This window comes from Mobula birostris, chromosome 4, assembly GCF_030028105.1.
Source record: "Mobula birostris isolate sMobBir1 chromosome 4, sMobBir1.hap1, whole genome shotgun sequence".
Classification (NCBI taxonomy): domain Eukaryota; kingdom Metazoa; phylum Chordata; class Chondrichthyes; order Myliobatiformes; family Myliobatidae; genus Mobula; species Mobula birostris.
The window spans coordinates 136,405,345-136,423,707 of record NC_092373.1 but is presented as its reverse complement, the minus strand read 5'-3'; the positions used below and the strand labels follow the sequence as shown (position 1 = coordinate 136,423,707).

The window sequence follows — 18,363 nt, the reverse complement described above, 5'->3', positions numbered from 1 at the left end:
TTAGGCAGAGCGAAGTTAAGATGGCGCTAAACGGCAACTCCTTTGCTTGCATCTTCAGAAACAGCTCTATTTCCATCTTTAATATCTTTATTTTTCCTTTTCAGGGTTCTTTTGAAGACCCTGACCTAGAGTTACACGCTGACTTCAGTTCTTTGCGGGAATGGGACCCGTTCTCGAGGTTTCAGGACTGCCTGTTCGGCACTCCAGGGGTACAGGCTGAGAGTCTGGCTCGAATTCGGAAGCCTAAGATCTTGGGGCTCTGGAGATGAACGGTTTGAGGGTCGGTGTCACGGCAGGAGACCCGCGTGTCGTTGGGGGAGTTGAAAAATCTACTGCTATGGGCCCAAAGACCCGGAATCTTTGCGACCTTCAGGCACAGAGCTTGACAAAAGCGACATAACAGACTTTTAACATCATAAACCAGCGAGTTATTTGTGATGTCTCCCCGCTCGCTGAGAAAATGGAGACACCCCTTTCTCCCTTATTAGGGGAAGAGAGAATCTGCAGTATATCGAATGCCAGGTGAAAGGCCAAGTCTTTGGGGTAACTGCAAGTCTGTGTCTTTGCTATTGCTTTGCTCATGCTTAAGTGCTCCGTGGTGGTGCCTGTGCTGGCTTTTTTTTTGCCGGTAGGGGGAGGGGGGATTGTTGCTTGCTGCTGCTTACGCGCGGGAAGGAGAGGAGCTGGGGGGACTTTGGGGTTTTTACGCTTAACTGTCATTCATTCTTTGGGGCATTTCTCTGTTTTTGTGGATGTTTGCAAAGAAAAAGCATTTCAGGATGTATATTGTATACATTTCTCTGACATTAAGTTGGACCTTTGAACCTTTGAAATTCACTATTCAAGTTCAAAATCAATCCCAAGTCTCTGGATCTGAGACAGCAAGTCTATCTGCTGCACCACGAGGACATCAAATTACTGGAGTCTATAATTATGGAAAGTGACAATTCAACTTGAAAATTTTTGATTGATCAGTGAACCAAAAGCAGAGGAGTTGAAAGGTAGATTGAAGCATGAATTATCTGAAGTGTAGAATTAGAACACTTTGGTGGGTGGGAACTGAACTGAAGAGACTGGGGAAGAGGCGGTTGGCTCACAAATAGAGAGAGCATGGAGACAGTGTGTGAGGGAGGATAGGCAGGTGATAGAGAAGGGATGCACTCAGACCAACGGTTTGAGATGTGCCTATTTTAACGCAAGAAGTATTGTGGACAAAGCGGGTGAGCTTAGAGTGTGGATCAGTACTTGGAGCTATGATGTGGTGGCCATTACAGAGACTTGGATGGCTCAGGGACAGAAATTGTTACTTCAAGTGCTGGGTTTTAGATGTTTCAGAAAGGACACGGAGGGAGGCAAAAGAGGTGGGGGCGTCGCACTGTTGTACAGAGATAGTGTCACAGCTGCAGAAAAGATGGACGTCATGGAGGGATTGTCTACGGAGTCTCTGTGGGTGGATGTTAGGAACAGGAAGGGCTCAATAACATTACTGGTGCTTTTTATAGGCCGCTCAACAGTAACAGGGATATCGAGGAGCAGATAGGGAAACAGATCCTGGAAAGGTGTAATAATAATAGTTGCCCTGATGGGAGATTTTAATTTCCCAAATATTGACTGGCATCTCCCAACAGCAAGGGATTTGGATGGGGTGTTCAGGAACGTTTCTTGACAGAATATGTAGATAAGCCTACAAGAAGAGAGACTGTACTTGATTTGGTATTGAGAAATGAACCTGGTCAGGTGTCAGATCTTTCAGTGGGAGAGCATTTTGGAGATAGTGATCATAATTCTATCTCCTTTACCATAGCATTGGAGAGGGATAGGAACAGACAAGTTAGGGAAACGTTTAACTGGAGTAAGGGGAAATATTAGGCTATCAGGCAGGAACTTGGAAGCATAAATTGTAAACAGATGTTCTCAAGGAAACGTACGGAAGAAATCTGGCAAATGTACGGGGGATATTTGTGTGGAGTTCTGCATAGGTACTTTCCAATGAGACAGGGAAGTTATGGTAGGGTACAGGAACCGTGGTGTACAAAGGCTGTAATAAATCTAGTCAAGAAGAAAAGAAAAGCTTACAAGAGGTTCAGAGAGCTAGGTAATGTTAGAGATCTAGAAGATTATAAGGCTAACAGGAAGGAGCTTAAGAAGGAAATTAGGAGAGCCAGAAGGGGCCATGAGAAGGCCTTGGCGGGCAGGATTAAAGAAAACCCCAAGGCATTCTACAAGTATGTGAAGAGCAAGAGGATAAGATGTGAAAGAATAGAACCTATCAAGTGTGACAGTGCGAAAGTATGTATGGAACCAGAGGAAACAGCAGAGATACTTAATGAAGAGGTACTTCAGTATTCACTATGGAAAAGGATCTTGGTGATTGTCGTGATGACTTGCAGCAGACTGAAAAGCTTGAGCATGTAGATATTAAGAAAGAGGATGTGCTGGAGCTTTTGGAAAGCATCAACTTGGATAGGTGGCCAGGACCAGATGAGATGTACCCCAGGCTACTGTAGGAGGCGAGGGAGGAGCTTGCTGAGCCTCTGGCGATGATCTTTGCATCATCAATGGGGACAGGAGAGGTTCCGGAGGATTGGAGGGTTACAGATTTTGGTCCCTTATTCAAGAAAGGGAGTAGAGATAGCCCAGGAAATTATAGACCAGTGAGTCTTACTTCAGTGGTTGGTAAGTTGATGGAAAAAATCCTGAGAGGCAGGATTTACGAACATTTTGAGAGGCATAATATGATTAGGAATAGTCAGCATGGGTTTGTAAAAGGCAGGTCATGCCTTATGAGCCTGATTGAATTTTTTGAGGATGTGACTAAACACATTGATGAAGGAAGACCAGTAGGTGTAGTGTATATGGATCTCAGTAAGGCATTTGATAAGTTACCCCATGCAAGGCTTACTAAAAAAAGTAAGGAGGCATGAGATCCAAAGGGGCATTGCTTTGTGGATCCAGAACTGGCTTGCCCACAAAAGGCAGAGAGTGGTTGTAGACGGGTCATATTCTGCATGGAGGTCGCCTCAGGGATCTGTTATGGGACCCTTACTCTTCGTGGTTTTTATAAAATGACCTGGATAAGGAAGTGGAGGGATGGGTTAGTAAGTTTGCTGATGACACAAAGGTTGGGGGTGTTGTGGATAGTGTGGAGAGCTGTCAGAGGTTACAGCAGGACATTCACAGGATGCAAAACTGGGCTGAGAAGTGGCAGATGGAGTTCAACCCAGATAAGAGTGAAGTGGTTCATTTTGGTTGGTCAAATATGATGGCAGAATATAGTATTAATGGTAAGACTCTTGGCAGTGTGGAGGATCAGCAGGATCTTGGGGTCCGAGTCCATAGGACACTCAAAGCAGCTGTGCAGGTTGACTCTGTGGTTACCGTGTATTGGCCTTCATCAATCGTGGAATGGAATTTAGGAGCCAAGAGGTAATGTTGCAGCTACATAGGACCCTGGTTAGACCATACTTGGAGTACTGTGCTCAGTTCTGGTCGCCTCACTACAGGAAGGACATGGAAACCATAGAAGGGGTGCAGAGGAGATGAACAAGGATGTTGCCTGGATTGGGAAGCATGCTTTTGAAAATAGGTTGAGTGAACTCGGCCTTTTCTCCTTGGAGCGACGTAGGCTGAGAGGTGACCTGATAGAGGTGTACAAGATGATGAGAGGCATTGGCCGTGTGGATAGTCAGAGGCTTTTTCCCAGTGCTGAAATGGCTGCCACAAGGGGGCACAGGTTTAAGGTGCTTGGGAGTAGGTACAGAGGAGATGTCAGGGGTAAGTTTTTTTTAATGCAGAGAGTGGTGACTGCGTGGAATGGGCTGCCAGCAATGGTGGTGGAGGCAGATACGATAGGGTCTTTTAAGAGGCGTTTGGATAGGTACATGGAGGTTAGAAAAATAGAGGGCTGTGGGTAACCCTAGTAATTACTAAGCTAGGGACATGTTCGGCACAACTTTGTGGGCCGAAGGGCCTGTATTGTGCTGTAGGTTTTTCTATGTTTCTAGCACAGGAGTTATGACATCAATGGATTTTCAGGAAGAGTACAATAAAGTCCCTCAAAAATATTCTTAACAGGTTAAAACTCAGAATCAAATTTAATATCACTGGCATATATTATGAAATTTGATGTTTTGTGGTAGTACATTGCAATACATAATAATAAAAAACTATAAATTACAATAAGCATATATTAAAAAATTAAAGTAGTGCAAAAATAGAGGGAAAAAATCGTTTGGTAGTGTTCATGGACTCGCTGTCCATTCTGAAATCTGACAGCGGAGGGGAGGAAGCTATTCTTGAAATGTTAAATGTATGTCTTCAGGCTCCTGTACCTCTTTCTTGATGGCAGCAATGAGCAGAGGTCATGTCCTGGGTGCTAGGGACCCTTAATGATGGATGCTGCCTTTTTGAGGCATCAGCTTTTGAAGGCATCCTCGATGCTGGAGAGGACAGTCACCATGATGGAACTCGCTTGAGTTTACAACTTTCTGCAGTTTTTTCTGATCTTGTGCAGTGGCTCCTCCATACTAGATGGTGATGCAATCAATTAAAATGCTCTCCATAGTCCATCTGTAAAACTCTGCAAGTGTCTTTAATGACATACCAAATCTCCTCAAATTCCTGATGAAATAGAGCTATTGTTGTGCCTTCTTTGTAACTACACCAATATGCTGGGCGCAGGATTGATCTTCATTGATGTTGACACCCAGGAATTTGAAACTGCTCACCCTATCCAGTGATGGTCTGTCAATGAGAACTAGTGTGTGTCCCATCAACTTCCCCTTCTTGAAGTTTCTTGGTCTCACTGACGTTCAGTGCAAGGTTCTTGTTGTGACACCGCTCAACCATCTGATCAATCTCGCTGCTGTATGTCTCCATGTCACCATCTGAAATTCTGCTTACAATAGCTGAATTGTTGGCAAATTTATAGATGGTGTTTGAGCTGTGCCCAGCCACACAGTAGAGTGTAGAAAGAGCTAAGCACGCATCCTTGAGGTGTGCCAGTTTGATTATCAGCGAGGAGATGTTAATTCTGATCCGCACAAACTATGGATATTATTCTGAGCTGTGTACAGACTGCGCACAGCTCTTAATAATCATGGCAATTTATTGGCTTGACTATAAAATTGATAGAGCATCTGAAGTAGAGATACTGAGAAGGATAGAGCATAGATTCTTTTTTATTTGTAAATATTAACCTATGACATTCTAATCTATCTTTGAAATTTACCGATAACAAAGATAGACAATAGCTTGTATCATACAGCTTCAATACAGTTTAATTTATGTAGAGTGTCAAAGACAGGAACTCGGTCAGTGCTGTACAGCTTAGAAACACAAGGCCCATAACATTCATGCCAGCCATCATGGAAAGCACAGCCACAATAATCCCACATCTGGATTAATTCCATATCCCTCTGTATCTCTGTCATCCAAATGCATCTTCTGGTTCTCATTCTTAATACCAACTATTTTGTGTGAAAAATTCTCCCCCTCAACTTGCCATATAAACTTCCTCTTCTCATCTTAAACTATGACTTCTAGCATTAAATACTCTTACTATGGAAAACAGACTATCTACCCTTCCCATTATTTTATATACTTCGATCATGTCACCTATTTCCTCTGCTGCACTGAAACTGACCCAGCCTATCCAATCTCTCCTTATAACTCAAGCACGCTAATCCAGGTTATATCCTTATGAACCTCTTCTGCATCCTGTCTAGCTTAATCATCTTTCATGTGGTGTGGCAACCAAAACAGTGCATTGTACTCCATGTCTGACCTTAAACAAGGGTGTAACATGACACCTGACTCCTTCCTCACCACCATGTTTATCTGTGTTGCCAGTTTCAGGGCAGTATGGACTTGTACCTCTAAGTTTTACTGTTCATTAACACTTCCTAGGGCAGTCATTATGCACTTAAGGGGCTGGTTTAGCTTTCCAAAATGCATCACCTTATACACGCGAGTTAAATTCCATCTGCCATTTCTCGGTCACTTTCCCAGTGATCAGTATCCTGTTGTGAATTTAAACTTCTTTACGAGCCATAATACCACCAGTTGTGATGCACCCATACTAACCATGTCCCTTATATTCCCATGCAAATCATTTATACAAATACTGTGCCTTTGAAAAGTATTCACCTCACTGCCCCCCCGCTCTGCTTAGAAGTTTTCATGTTTTATTGTTTTACAACATCAAATCACAGTGGATTTAACTTGGCTTTTTTTGAAACTGATCAACACTAATGACTCTTTCGTGTCAAAGTGAAAACAGATCTAATTACAATTATAAAACAGAAAATTGATTGCTAAAGTATTCACCCCCTTCAAGTCCGTATTTAGTAGATGCAACTTTGGCAGGAATTACAGCCTTGAGTCTGTGTGGATAGGTCTTATCAGCTTTGCACATCTGGATACTGCAATTTTTCTCTATTCTTTACAAAGCTGCTCAAGCTCTTGTCAGATCGCATGGGGATCACGAGTGAGCAGCTCTTTTCAAATCCAACCACAAATTCTCAATTGAATTGAGGAGTGGACTCTGACTTGGCCTCTCCAGGGCATCAACTTTGTTGTTTTTAAGCCATTCCTGTGCAGCTTTGGCTTTATGCTTGGGGTTATTGTCTTGCTGGAAAACAAACCTTCTCCCAAATCACAGTTCTCTTGCAGACTGCATCAGGTTTTCCTCCAGGATTTCTCCATATTTTCCTGTAATCATTTTACCCACAATCTTCAGAAGCTTTCCAGGGCCTGCTGCAGTGAAGCATCACCAGATCATCTCCAGCATATTGCAGCCACCACCATGCTCCACTGCAGGGATGGTGTGTTTTTGATGATGTGCAGTGGCTGGCTTACAACAAACAGTGTTTAGTCTGATGGCTAAAAAGCTCAATTTTGCTTTCATCAGACCACAGAACCTCTTCCAGCTGACTTCAGAGTCTCCCACATGCCTTCTGGCAAACTCTATCCAAGATTGCATGTGAGGTTTTTTCCCCAATAGTGGCTTTCTCTTTGTCACTCTCCTATAAAGCCACAACTGGTGAAGCACCCGGACAACAGTTGTCGTACGTGCAGTCTTTCCAACCTCATCCACTGAAGCTTGTAACTCCTCCAGAGTTGTCATAGGTCTCTTGGTGGCCTCCCTCACTAATCCCCTTCTTGTACAGTAACTCAGTTTTTGAGGGCGGCCTGCTCTAGGCAGATTTACAGCTGTGCCATTTTCCTTCCATTTCTTGATGATTGACTTAACTGTACTCCAAAGGATATTCAGTGACTAGAAAATGTTCTTGCATCCACCTCCTGACTTATGCTTTTCAATAGTCTTTTTGAAGAGTTGCTTGGAGTGTTCGTTTTCATGGTGTAGCTTTTTTCAGGATACTGACTCTCCAGCAGTCGGACCTTCCAGATACAGGTGTATTTTTACTATTATCAATGGAAACACCTTGACTACACACAGGTGATCTCCATTTAACTAATTATGTGACTTCTAAAACCAATTGGCTGTACCAGTGATGATCTGGTGTGTCATGTTAAAGAGGGTGAATACTAATACAATCAATTATTTTGTGTTTTATTTTTATAATTAATTTAGGTTACTTTGCAGAGATCTGTTTTCACTTTAACACAAAAGAATCTTTTTCTGCTGATCAGTGTCAAAAAAATTCAAAGTCAATCCACCGTGGTTCAATGTTGTCAACACTAAAACATGAAAACTTCCGGGGGTGGGGGGGGATTTTTTTTATATGCACTGTAAGTAACAACAGAGAACCCAGCCGCGATCTCTGCAGCACACCACCAACATCTGACTTCCATTACCACCCTCTGAAAAGCTCTCTGGCCTGTTGTTCCCCGACTTATCCCTCCAGTTCTTCTCATATGCAGATGCAACAGTAACTATCCTTCAGCCTTTCAGCACTTCAGCTGCGGCTAACAAAGTTCGGGCTCCAACAATCTTCTTTCTTGTTTCCCATAACATCTTAGGATACAACTGGTCAAGGCCCAGGGATTTACCCTTGTATTGGACAAGAAAGACATAGACAAGTAGAATTTTTTCGAGAATTTTCCCCGTTTCCTCTGCCTCCACACATAGTACAACGCATTGTTCCTGAAGGGAACCTACTCTCTTTCTAATCATCTCTTTGTCTTTTATTTGCTTGTAAAATCTTTTAGGAATCTCCCTTCTCTTATTTGCCAGGATTATCTCATGGCCCCTTTTTGTCCTCCTAATGTCCTCTTCAAGTATCAACATATATCCCTTACTCTTCAAGAAATTTCACTGTTCCCAGCTACCTATACTAAACACCTGCCTCCTTTTTCCTGACCATACAGACACTCAATATCCCTCATCAACCCATATTCCTGAATCCAACTTGCCTTGCCATTCACTCTAATAGAAACATATTGGCCCAGAACTCTTCCTTTAAAAAGCTTCCTTCTTGAAGGACATTCCTTTACCTGCAAAAAAACCTCTCCAAATAATGTTTGAGAATACCTTCCGATGCCATCAAAATTAGACATCCCCCCTTCATTTAGGAATTTAAGGACCAGTGAGAAAAATAATTTGGTAAGTAGGGTATTTGCTATTTGATAATTGAGTAAGTAGGTAGGACTTATTTGGTAAATAAAGTAGGGAAGAGATGTTGCTTGGTATTTAAAAAGGTTGACATGAACAATTATGCAATTGATTAAGTCAATCAAAAAGCCTAAAGTCAAGAAACTGTCAACCCAGAATAATAATTGGTTTTCTTCTTCTGATAAACAGAATTATGGCAGGACAAATAGAATGCACAATGTCTCATGTTTGAAATCCAGGATATTTCTTACACCCTAGACCAGGGTTTCTCAACCAGGTTTTTGTGAAAGATCGCGATTAAAAAAACTAGACATAGTTTTTTGAACATCGCACAACGCTCGATGTTAGCGTTCACAGTGGTGGGCATTGACCAAGCAGCCCATTTGCAATCTCGCTAGAGATCTCCCAGCCCAGTAAGGAAGTGCACAGTAAGACTGTATTTATTCTCAGTTTTTGACGTGAGATAGGGGAGGCTGTTAATAATTGGTGAGTGCTGTATTGCACAGAGAGGAGGACGGTCAGCCAATGAGGAGCGTGAAGTGTGTTTTCTAAGCATTAAGTGGACTCACCCAACTTGGGCTGTGATGTCAGCCTCTCTTCACCACCCCCCCCCCCAAACTTACCTCCCCCAACTTCCCCTTACACGCTGCCTACTGACTTATGAGAGCAAACAAATTCTACCGCTGTAAAATTGGAGGGAAATTTTCATTCTAAAGAAGGAATTTTTACACACCGTGACTCAGCTGCTGGCCTGCTGCTTTGCTGTTGTTGTTATTAAAAAAAGAAAATCCTGACATTGTCACAACACACTGCTTTCTTCACAGAGAGGTGCTGGTGTCAAAAACTCTTGGAGATGAAATGAAAGAAGTTCTGGATAGTGCTACAAAAATGGTTAACTTTATTAAAAAATGACCTGTTGACTCAAGAATGTTTTAAAAAACTATGTGAAAACCTGGACAAAGAGCACACCCATCTCCTGCTACATACAAAAATCCGGTGGCTTAGCAGAAGAAGAGTTCTCAACAGGGTGTTTGAGCTGAAAGGTGAATTGCAGGAGTACTTTCAAGAAAATAGTAAGCCAGATTTTGCTGAGTGCTTTGAAGATGAAGAATGGCTGCAGAAACTAGCCTACTGAGCAGACATTTTTCATCATATGAACCAGTTGAACAAGTCTCTGCAAGGCCCTGGAAAAACTGTTTTCACTTCAAAAGGAAACTGATTCTTTGAAAAAAATAATGTTGCAAAAGGAAATGTTGAAATGTTTCTTTTTCTTTTTAAATCTTTTTATTAATTTTTCAAAATTATAAAGTCAGTAACAAAGTTGGTACAAAGAGATTGGAAAAATGTTCATCAGCATATATAAAATGAATTTTAAGTAACATAGAAATAAAAGACTTCCAAACTCATAATGAGATTAAACATTAACAAAGAAACAAAAAGAAAAAAAATATATAAACAAAAAAAAACCCAAAAGAAAAAGAGAAAAAAAAAACCAAAAAAAAAGGCAAAACAGGGCTAGACCAACAACTTGTATCAGACATGATCCATAATGTCGCTAACTCCGCTCCTCTCATCATATAATTTTAGAAAAAAGATTCGGAAAGGTCAGATTACATCATATGAAAATGTTGCATAAAAGGTTTCCAGGTATCTTCAAATTTAACCGAAGGGTCAAAAATATCACTTCTAATTTTTTCTAAATTTAAACTTAATATGGTTTGAGAAAACCATTGGAAAGGAGTTGGAGGATTAATTTCCTTCCAGTTCAACAAAATAGATCTTCTCGCCATTAAAGTAACAAAAACTATCATTCGAGAGGCTGAAGAAGATAAAGATCTATGTTCTATCATTGGCAATCCAAAGATTGCCGTAATAGGATGGGGTTTTAAATCGAAGCATAGAACTGTTGAAATAATATCAAAAATGTCTTTCCAATATTTTCCAAAAGAGGACAGGACCAAAACATATGAGTTAAAGAAGCCACTTCAGAGTGACATCTGTCACAAGCAGGGTTTATATAGGAATAAAAACGAGCTAGTTTATCTTTGGACATATGAGCTCTGTGTACTACTTTAAATTGTATTAAAGTATGTTTAGCACATATAGAAGAAGTACTAACTAATTGAAAAATTTTATCCCATTTCTCTGTAGGTAGGGAAAGTTGAAGTTCCCTTTCCCATTCATTTTTGATTTTATCAGATATATCTGGCTGTAATTTCATAATTATATCATAAATTATTGCTATTGATCCCTTCTGCAAAGGATTAAAACCTAAAATTTTATCAAGAATGCCTGAAGGATTTGAAGTTGGAAAGGTAGGCAACGTAATATTTAAAAAATTTCTTATTTGTAAGTATCTAAAAAAATAGGATCTAGGCAAATCAAATTTCTCAGATAACTGCTCAAAAGACATAAAGCAGTTATCCAAAAATAAATCATGAAAACATATTATGCCTTTCATTTTCCATATCAAAAAGGCTTGGTCCATTACCGAGGGTTGGAAAAAAAAATTAGATATAATAGGACTTGATAACATAAATTCATTCAGGTCAAAAAATTTACGAAATTGAAACCATATTTGCAATGTATGTTTAACTATAGGGTTGAAAATTTGTTTATTCAATTTAGATAGTGCAAAAGGCAATGAAGTTCCTAAAATAGAGGCTAAAGAAAACCCTTGTACAGAATGGCCTTCAAGGTTTACCCAATGTGGGCTTGGAGTTATATTCCAATCTTGTGTCCAAAATATTAAGTATCGGATATTAATTGCCCAGTAGTAAAATCTTAGGACAGGCAATGCCAAACCATCCTCTTTCTTAAATTTCTGTAAGTATTTTTTACTTAATCTGGGATTTCTATTTTGCCATATACAAGAAGAAACTTGAGAGTCAATAGTATCAAAAAAAGATTTAGGAATAAAAATCGGTCTCGCTTGAAATAAATATTAAAATTTGGGTAAAATAATTATTTTAAAAGCATTAATACGGCCAATCAATGATAGAGACAAAGGGGACCATTTAGTAATTAGTTGTTTAACCTGATTAATTAATGGTAAAAGGTTGAAATTGAGTAGATCCTTATGTTTCTTGGTAATTAACTCCCAAATAAGTAAAATAATCAGTAATCAGTCTAAATGGAGAATTTCTATAAATAGGAACCTGCATATTTAATGGAAAGAGTTCACTCTTACTTAGGTTCAGTTTATAACCAGAAAAGCTACTAAACTGAGCAAGCAAAGTTAATACTGCCGGAATAGATTTTCCTGTGTTAGAAATATATAATAGTAGATCATCTGCATATAGTGATAATTTATGAGTCTCATTTCCACGGGTAATACCAAATATATTAGGGGAGCCACGAATGGCAATAGCTAGCGGTTCCAAAGCAATATCAAATAGTAATGGACTAAGAGGGCAACCCTGCCCAGTACCACGGAATAAATGAAAAAAAGGGGATCTTTGGTTGTTAGTAAATACCGAGGCCAAAGGGGTAAAATATATCAGTTTAATCCAGGAAATGAATATCGGACTAAAATTAAATTTCTCAAGGGTATTGAATAAATATACCCATTCAAATCTATCAAAAGCTTTTTCAGCATCCAATGAAATGACACATTCAGGAATTTTGGGTGAAGGCGTATAAAGGATATTCATTAATCTCCTAATATTAAAAAAAGAGTAACGGTTTTTAATAAATCCAGTTTGATCAGCAGAAATAATTTGGGGTAATACATTCTCCAATCTCGTTGTGAATATTTTAGAAAAAATCTTAGAATCGACATTCAGCAGAGATATAGGCCTATAAGATGCACATTCAGTAGGATCCTTATCTTTTTTAAGAATTAGGGAAATAGAAGCTCGATAGAAAGATTGTGGTAATTTACCTATTGAAACTGCATCCCTAAAAACACTACATAGCCAAGGAGTTAGTGTAGTTGAGAAAAATTTTTTAAATTCTACTGTAAATCCATCTGGACCAGGTGCTTTACCTGAATTCATTGAAAAAATAGCATTCTTTATTTCCTCTACTGTAATAGGTACATCTAGTTTTGAACGTTCATTAGATGATAATTTTGGAATATTCAATTTCTTAAAAAATTCATGCACTATAGTGGAGTCATCAGGAAATTCTGATTGATAAAGGGAGGTATAAAATTCTTGAAAGGATTTATTAACCTTGTCATGGTGAACTGTCAAAGTGCCATCTTGTTTACGAATTTTAAGAATCTGTCGTTTAACCGAGGCCGATTTCAATTGATTAGCTAAAAGTTTCCCAGTTTTATCACCATGTATATAAAATTGACTCTTATTTTTGATTAACTGTCTTTCAATTGAAGATGATAATAGGTTATGTTCCATTTGAAGTTCAACTCTCTGTTTATAAAGTTCTTGATTAGGAGCTATAGAATATTTCTTATCAACTTCTTTAATCTTGTCAACCAGTTTAAGTATTCCCTTATTAGTTCACTTTTTTGGTCCAGCAGTGTATGAAATAATTTGTCCACGAATATATGCTTTAAAAGTATCCCAGAGGATCCCAATGGAAATATCATCCGTGGAATTCGTTGTAAAGAAAAACTTAATCTGTTCATCAATAAACCTAACGAAATCGGAATCTTGAAGCAAAGAGATATTAAATCACCATTGTCTAGAATTAGTAGATATATCCCTCAAGTTAATAAATAATTTCAACGGTGCATGGTCAGAAACAGCAATAGAATCATATTCACAACCCGTAGCAAAAGGAATTAATCGAGAGTCAATAAGAAAGTAGTCAATTCTTGAATAGTGCTGATGTACATGTGAAAAAAAAGAGAACTCTTTGTCATTCGGATACAAGAATCTCTAAATTTCTGAGGTTCCAGAGTCGATCATAAAAGAGTTAATAAGGGTAGCCGATTTATTCGGAAGTGCTTGATTAAACTTGGATCTATCTATCAAAGGACTTAAACAACAATTAAAATCACCACCCATAATCAGCATATAGTCATTTAAGTTGGGAAGAGATGTGAGGAGATTCTTTAAAAAATCAGGACAGTCAACATTTGGGGCATAAACATTGAACATAGCAACTTTTTTGTTAAATAGCAAGCCAGTAATCAACAAAAATCTGCCATTAGAATCTGAAATTGTCTCATAGTGCGTAAATGAAATTGACGAATCTATAAATATAGAAACGCCTTTTACTTTAGCTTGTGAATTCGCATGATACTGTTGCCCCTCCAAAATCTAAAGAAACGTTGATTATCCTCTTTCCAGACATGAGTTTCTTGTACAAAAATAATATGAGCATTCATCCTATGGAATACTTTAAAAATGTTTCAACTGCTGCTTGGGCTTGAGAGTGAGGAAGGATATCAGAGAGTCTGAGTCTTATTGAAAACTACCTGGAAGAACTGCAGAACAAAATTCAATTGTATTTTCCTCCTTTTCAACACAAGTGTATGACTGCACTCTGTGTGTGGGAGCAAGCAGCCATGCACCTGCTCAGCTTAGAGGGAACAGTGAGCCAAAGTAAAACCCATTGGAGTATGGTTGACTCAGATGTACAGAGAAGTGCATGAAACCCTGCTGGTTTCCTTGGCTGCGTAAGTCTACGGAAGACGCAGCCTGCCAAACCCGTGAGATTGAGATGGTTCTCCCACCCCAAACCTCAGTTTCTGTGGATGCTGTGTAATTCGCTACCCTGTTCCAACTCAGTGCCAAGAAACAACAGACAACATACTGCATACAATTAAAGAAATTATATTTATGAATCTCAACTAAAGGGTTAGTAAAGAAAGAACAAAAAGGGCCCATTATAATTAAACAGTCAAATGTGCACCAGTTGGAGCTCAATTCACCAATCTTCAGTCAATCTCGGCGGCTGGCTCCACCGAATCATGATCTCCCCAATGGATTGTATCCTATAACCAGTTCTCTCCAGCATCTTCGCTCTCCATCTCCCGCCGAACAAAAGACCCAGCTCACATTCCAAAGCACCCATTATCTCTAACCATAACCTAAACACTGCTTCTACAGAAAGATAATTATGTTAGCAGTGAAACCTTTCCCAGGGTGTACAGGAGTGTGTCATTAAGAGATAATTAAATAGGCAAGAAAGGAAAATAGGTATTTGTCTGCTGAAAAGGATGACCATCTCAGGATAGAGTATTTTGCCTCCCAGATGTCAGGGTTAAAGATGTCACTGAGCAGCTGAAAATACCGGCATGGAAGGGTCTTCTTTAAGTGAGGGGGAGGTGTTAAAAGTAAATGGACTGTCTAAGGTTACAATTTCAAGCAAATCCAGAACGAGGAGGATAGTGCAAACGAGTACATGACCGAAGAGATGATTGAAAATCGAAGGCTTTAAATTCTTGGAATACTGAACAGTTCTGCAGGTGGTAAGAGCTGTACAAGGATTACAAGGTGGGATCAATAACCCTGCAGGTTGTTGACTGATGCCACTGGAGAGTATTTAAGCTAACTTAACCCCAGGAAGATGATTGGTAATTGGTAACTGAGTTATTGTCACTTGTACCAGTTACAGTAAAAAAAAACTCTGCATGCCATCCAGGCAGATTATTCCATATGCAAGTATGAAAGAAGATCAGTGGGAGAATATAGTGTTATCATCATAGAGAAAGTACAGTGTGGGTTGACATACAAGGTACAAGGGTCATGACATGGTAGACAAACAGATCAGTTCATGTCTATTCAAGAGTCTGATAAGAATGAGATAGAAGCTTCTCTTGAACCTGGTGGTATGTGTTCTCAAGCTTCTACGTGATAGAAGGAGAGTGAAGAGAGAATGCCTGGGATGGGAGGGGACTTTAATTATGTTGGCTGCATTCCCAACCAACTTCACAACAGAATCAGAAGGAAAAGGCAAAATTGTTTATGGTGGGTGGAGGGGGTGGGGTGTAGACGGTGTCAGTAAATAGCCTTGAAAGTCAAAGGAAACAAAAGCTGGGAAAAAAGAGAGAAACTTGGATAAAGTATATATATTCGCATTACGACCAAGGTGTTGTCAAGTTCCATAGATATCACAAAGAGTGAACCAAATTTGCTGAGCACTAGCTTCTGTGTCAGTGAGGATCATAATCGGAAGTCACATTGGATCATACACTAAACACTTCTGGATGAAGACAGTTGTGAAAGTTTCAGCCTCATCTATGGGCCCATTCTTGAGGTAGTAAGATTGAGTCCCTTAATCCTGTTTATTGCCCAGCACCACTACAAGATGATGTGATGGGATTGTGAGGATGTGATCGGATCTATTGGTTGTTTAGCTCTTTAAGGCACTTGTCTCATGCTACAGTTTCTTACCACTGGCACCTCATTTTAAGATATGCCTATTGTTTCTCAGCATGTCATTCTGCACTCAACACGAGAGCAATGAGTAATTGTAATGGGAGAGGAAGGGATATAGCAGGCTGCCTCATGATCTGTACACACTTTGATCTGCCAAACACGTCCTAAGCCTATCCTATTTAGTGCAACAGTAGTGCTACATATTACTACACTATTCTCAAAATGAAAAGAGAATTTTGTTTGTGAAAATAGAATTTTGTTTCTCCCCTCCAACCTCACAGACTGCAGTGCCCACCACTACCTGTGCAGTTATGGCCAGATGCACCTGCAACAGGTAGGCTGAGGTACAACCATGTTACTCATTATTACATAGAGCTTGGTAACACATCAGTCAAAGTCTCAACGAACAGCAGAACAGATTCATTGTCCCAATGCTAAATTCCCATTCGTTAGACCCTAGAATTTCTAGGTACATCTTGTGCTTAATTTGAAATTTATTTATAAACTGCATTTGAAATTTTGCTTTATAATTTATCTTACTGACACTATGACACATCCCGATAAAGACTTGTGCTGAAAACTAGCAAGTAAGAGATATAATCAGAGCAAGTTGCAAAAGTAAACATAAAGCAGCCTATTGTGGCTCATGGTGAAGTACAAATAACAATCTGAACTGCATCATTATAATGCAGAGATGTTAAAAGCCCGAGGGGGGTGGGGGGGTGGGAAGGATGAGCACCCCAACCTGACTGATCCATGGTTAACGAACCACGGAAAAGGAAAACTGATGCTGATGCATCTGTGGGAAGATCTGCAAGAACAACCAAGCCTTGAAGGTTCAGATGAGATGTACAGTGGGAGAAGCTGCAACACATTGCACAGGAAGACCACCTGGTGAGATGCAGGAGGAAGCAGGCCCAGAGTCACCCCACGGTCCCCAAAACCTCCATGTACTGCAGTAAACCCATATAGGCAGAAGATCTCAGAAAGTTCGAACAAAGTGGCCATAGGCCTGCGAAATGAGTCTGGGGGCAGTTTGATTAGGATATTGAAAGGATGTTGTACGTGATAACAAAGGGAGATGCCAAAAGACGACTGCAGGCAATGACAACAATCATAGTCAACTTTGCTGAAGAACTGTTTGGTGTAGTGGAACAGAAGCCAGCCAGAACACAATACACTATGAACCAGAGCGTGGGCAAGAACTACAAAATCCGACAGGAGTTGAAGTCCCTGAAAAGCCGATAGAGGAAAGTCAGTGAGAAGCAGCAACTACCTCTGGCAGAGCTGCATAGCATCCTCAGGAAAGGCTTATGACCATGTGCAGAGCTGAGTGGAGTGGTATAGAAGATGCCGCAAGGAGAGAGCCAAGAGGTCACCAAACGACTACTGGGGCAGGTGCTAAATGGAACCTTGGTGTGCTCCAAGGAGAAACTAGACCTACATATCTAGACCACTTACAGTGACGCCAAAGGAAGAGATCTGGGTCACTGTAGCATCTTAATAGATCCACCTCCACACAGCACTGAATTTGAAAGCAGGGAACCACTCCTGAAAGAACTGAAAGATGTGGTGAGGAGGTCAAGGTCCAGCTCTGCAACTGGACCAAGTGAAGTCCTATACAAAGTCTATAAGCACTGTCCTGATTGCTTAATGACTGGAGGATACTGAGAGTCATTTGGAGGACAAGAAAGCAGCTAAGCAGTGGAGATCCCAAAGGAAGAAGACTCCACAAACTTCGACAGGTTCAGGAACATCTCCTTGCTCAGGGTCAAAGGAAAGAACTTTTTCAGCATTGTCACAAGCCAGCTGACAGCTTCCCTCTCCAACAATGGCTACATCAATACATCTATGCAAAAGGAATGGTGGCCCAACTCATTTGAGAGGTGCAGAAGAATAGAGGAGACCTGGCAGTACTCTGGCTTGAATGGTCAATGCCCATGGATTAATCCCCCACAAGCTGCTGCAGACAACCATGGACAAGCATGGTTTATTATAACCATTTCAGAATGAGAGTCTCATCAGACCAAGCTACAAAGGAGTGGGACAGGCTGTAGATCGGAACCATCACAGCCTCTATCATCTCTATGACCATCTTGCCCTTGCAATGAATATGATTTCAAAGTCTGCCAAACCAGAGTGCCACAACCCCTGCTCCAAGTCTGGTGTATGGCAACCACCAATTAGAGCTTTCATCAATGACCTGACAGTCACCATAGAGACCGCAGCTGGAACTAGGGGGATTCTGCAAAGGATGGAGAAGCTCATCGACTGGCCACGGATGAGGTTCATGGCCACAAAATGAAGGTCATTGGTGTTGAGGAAGGGCAGAGGCACCGACAGATTCTGCTTCCAACTGTCTCTGAAATGCCAGTGAACAGCCTTGGCAAGGTGCTCTACTACAACCTGAAAGACACACTATCAATCCAGATAACCTGTCAGGAGCTGGAGGGCTGGTTGAAACCAGCCAGGTCAGGACTACCTGACAAGTTCAAA

General features: G+C 40.4%; 1 protein-coding gene across 3 annotated transcripts in view; it reads right to left on the bottom strand.

Moving 5' to 3' along the window:
• kiaa1109 (KIAA1109 ortholog) overlaps positions 1–18,363 on the bottom strand; it is a 433,731-nt gene that overhangs the window by 310,467 nt on the left and 104,901 nt on the right. The window lies entirely within an intron of this gene.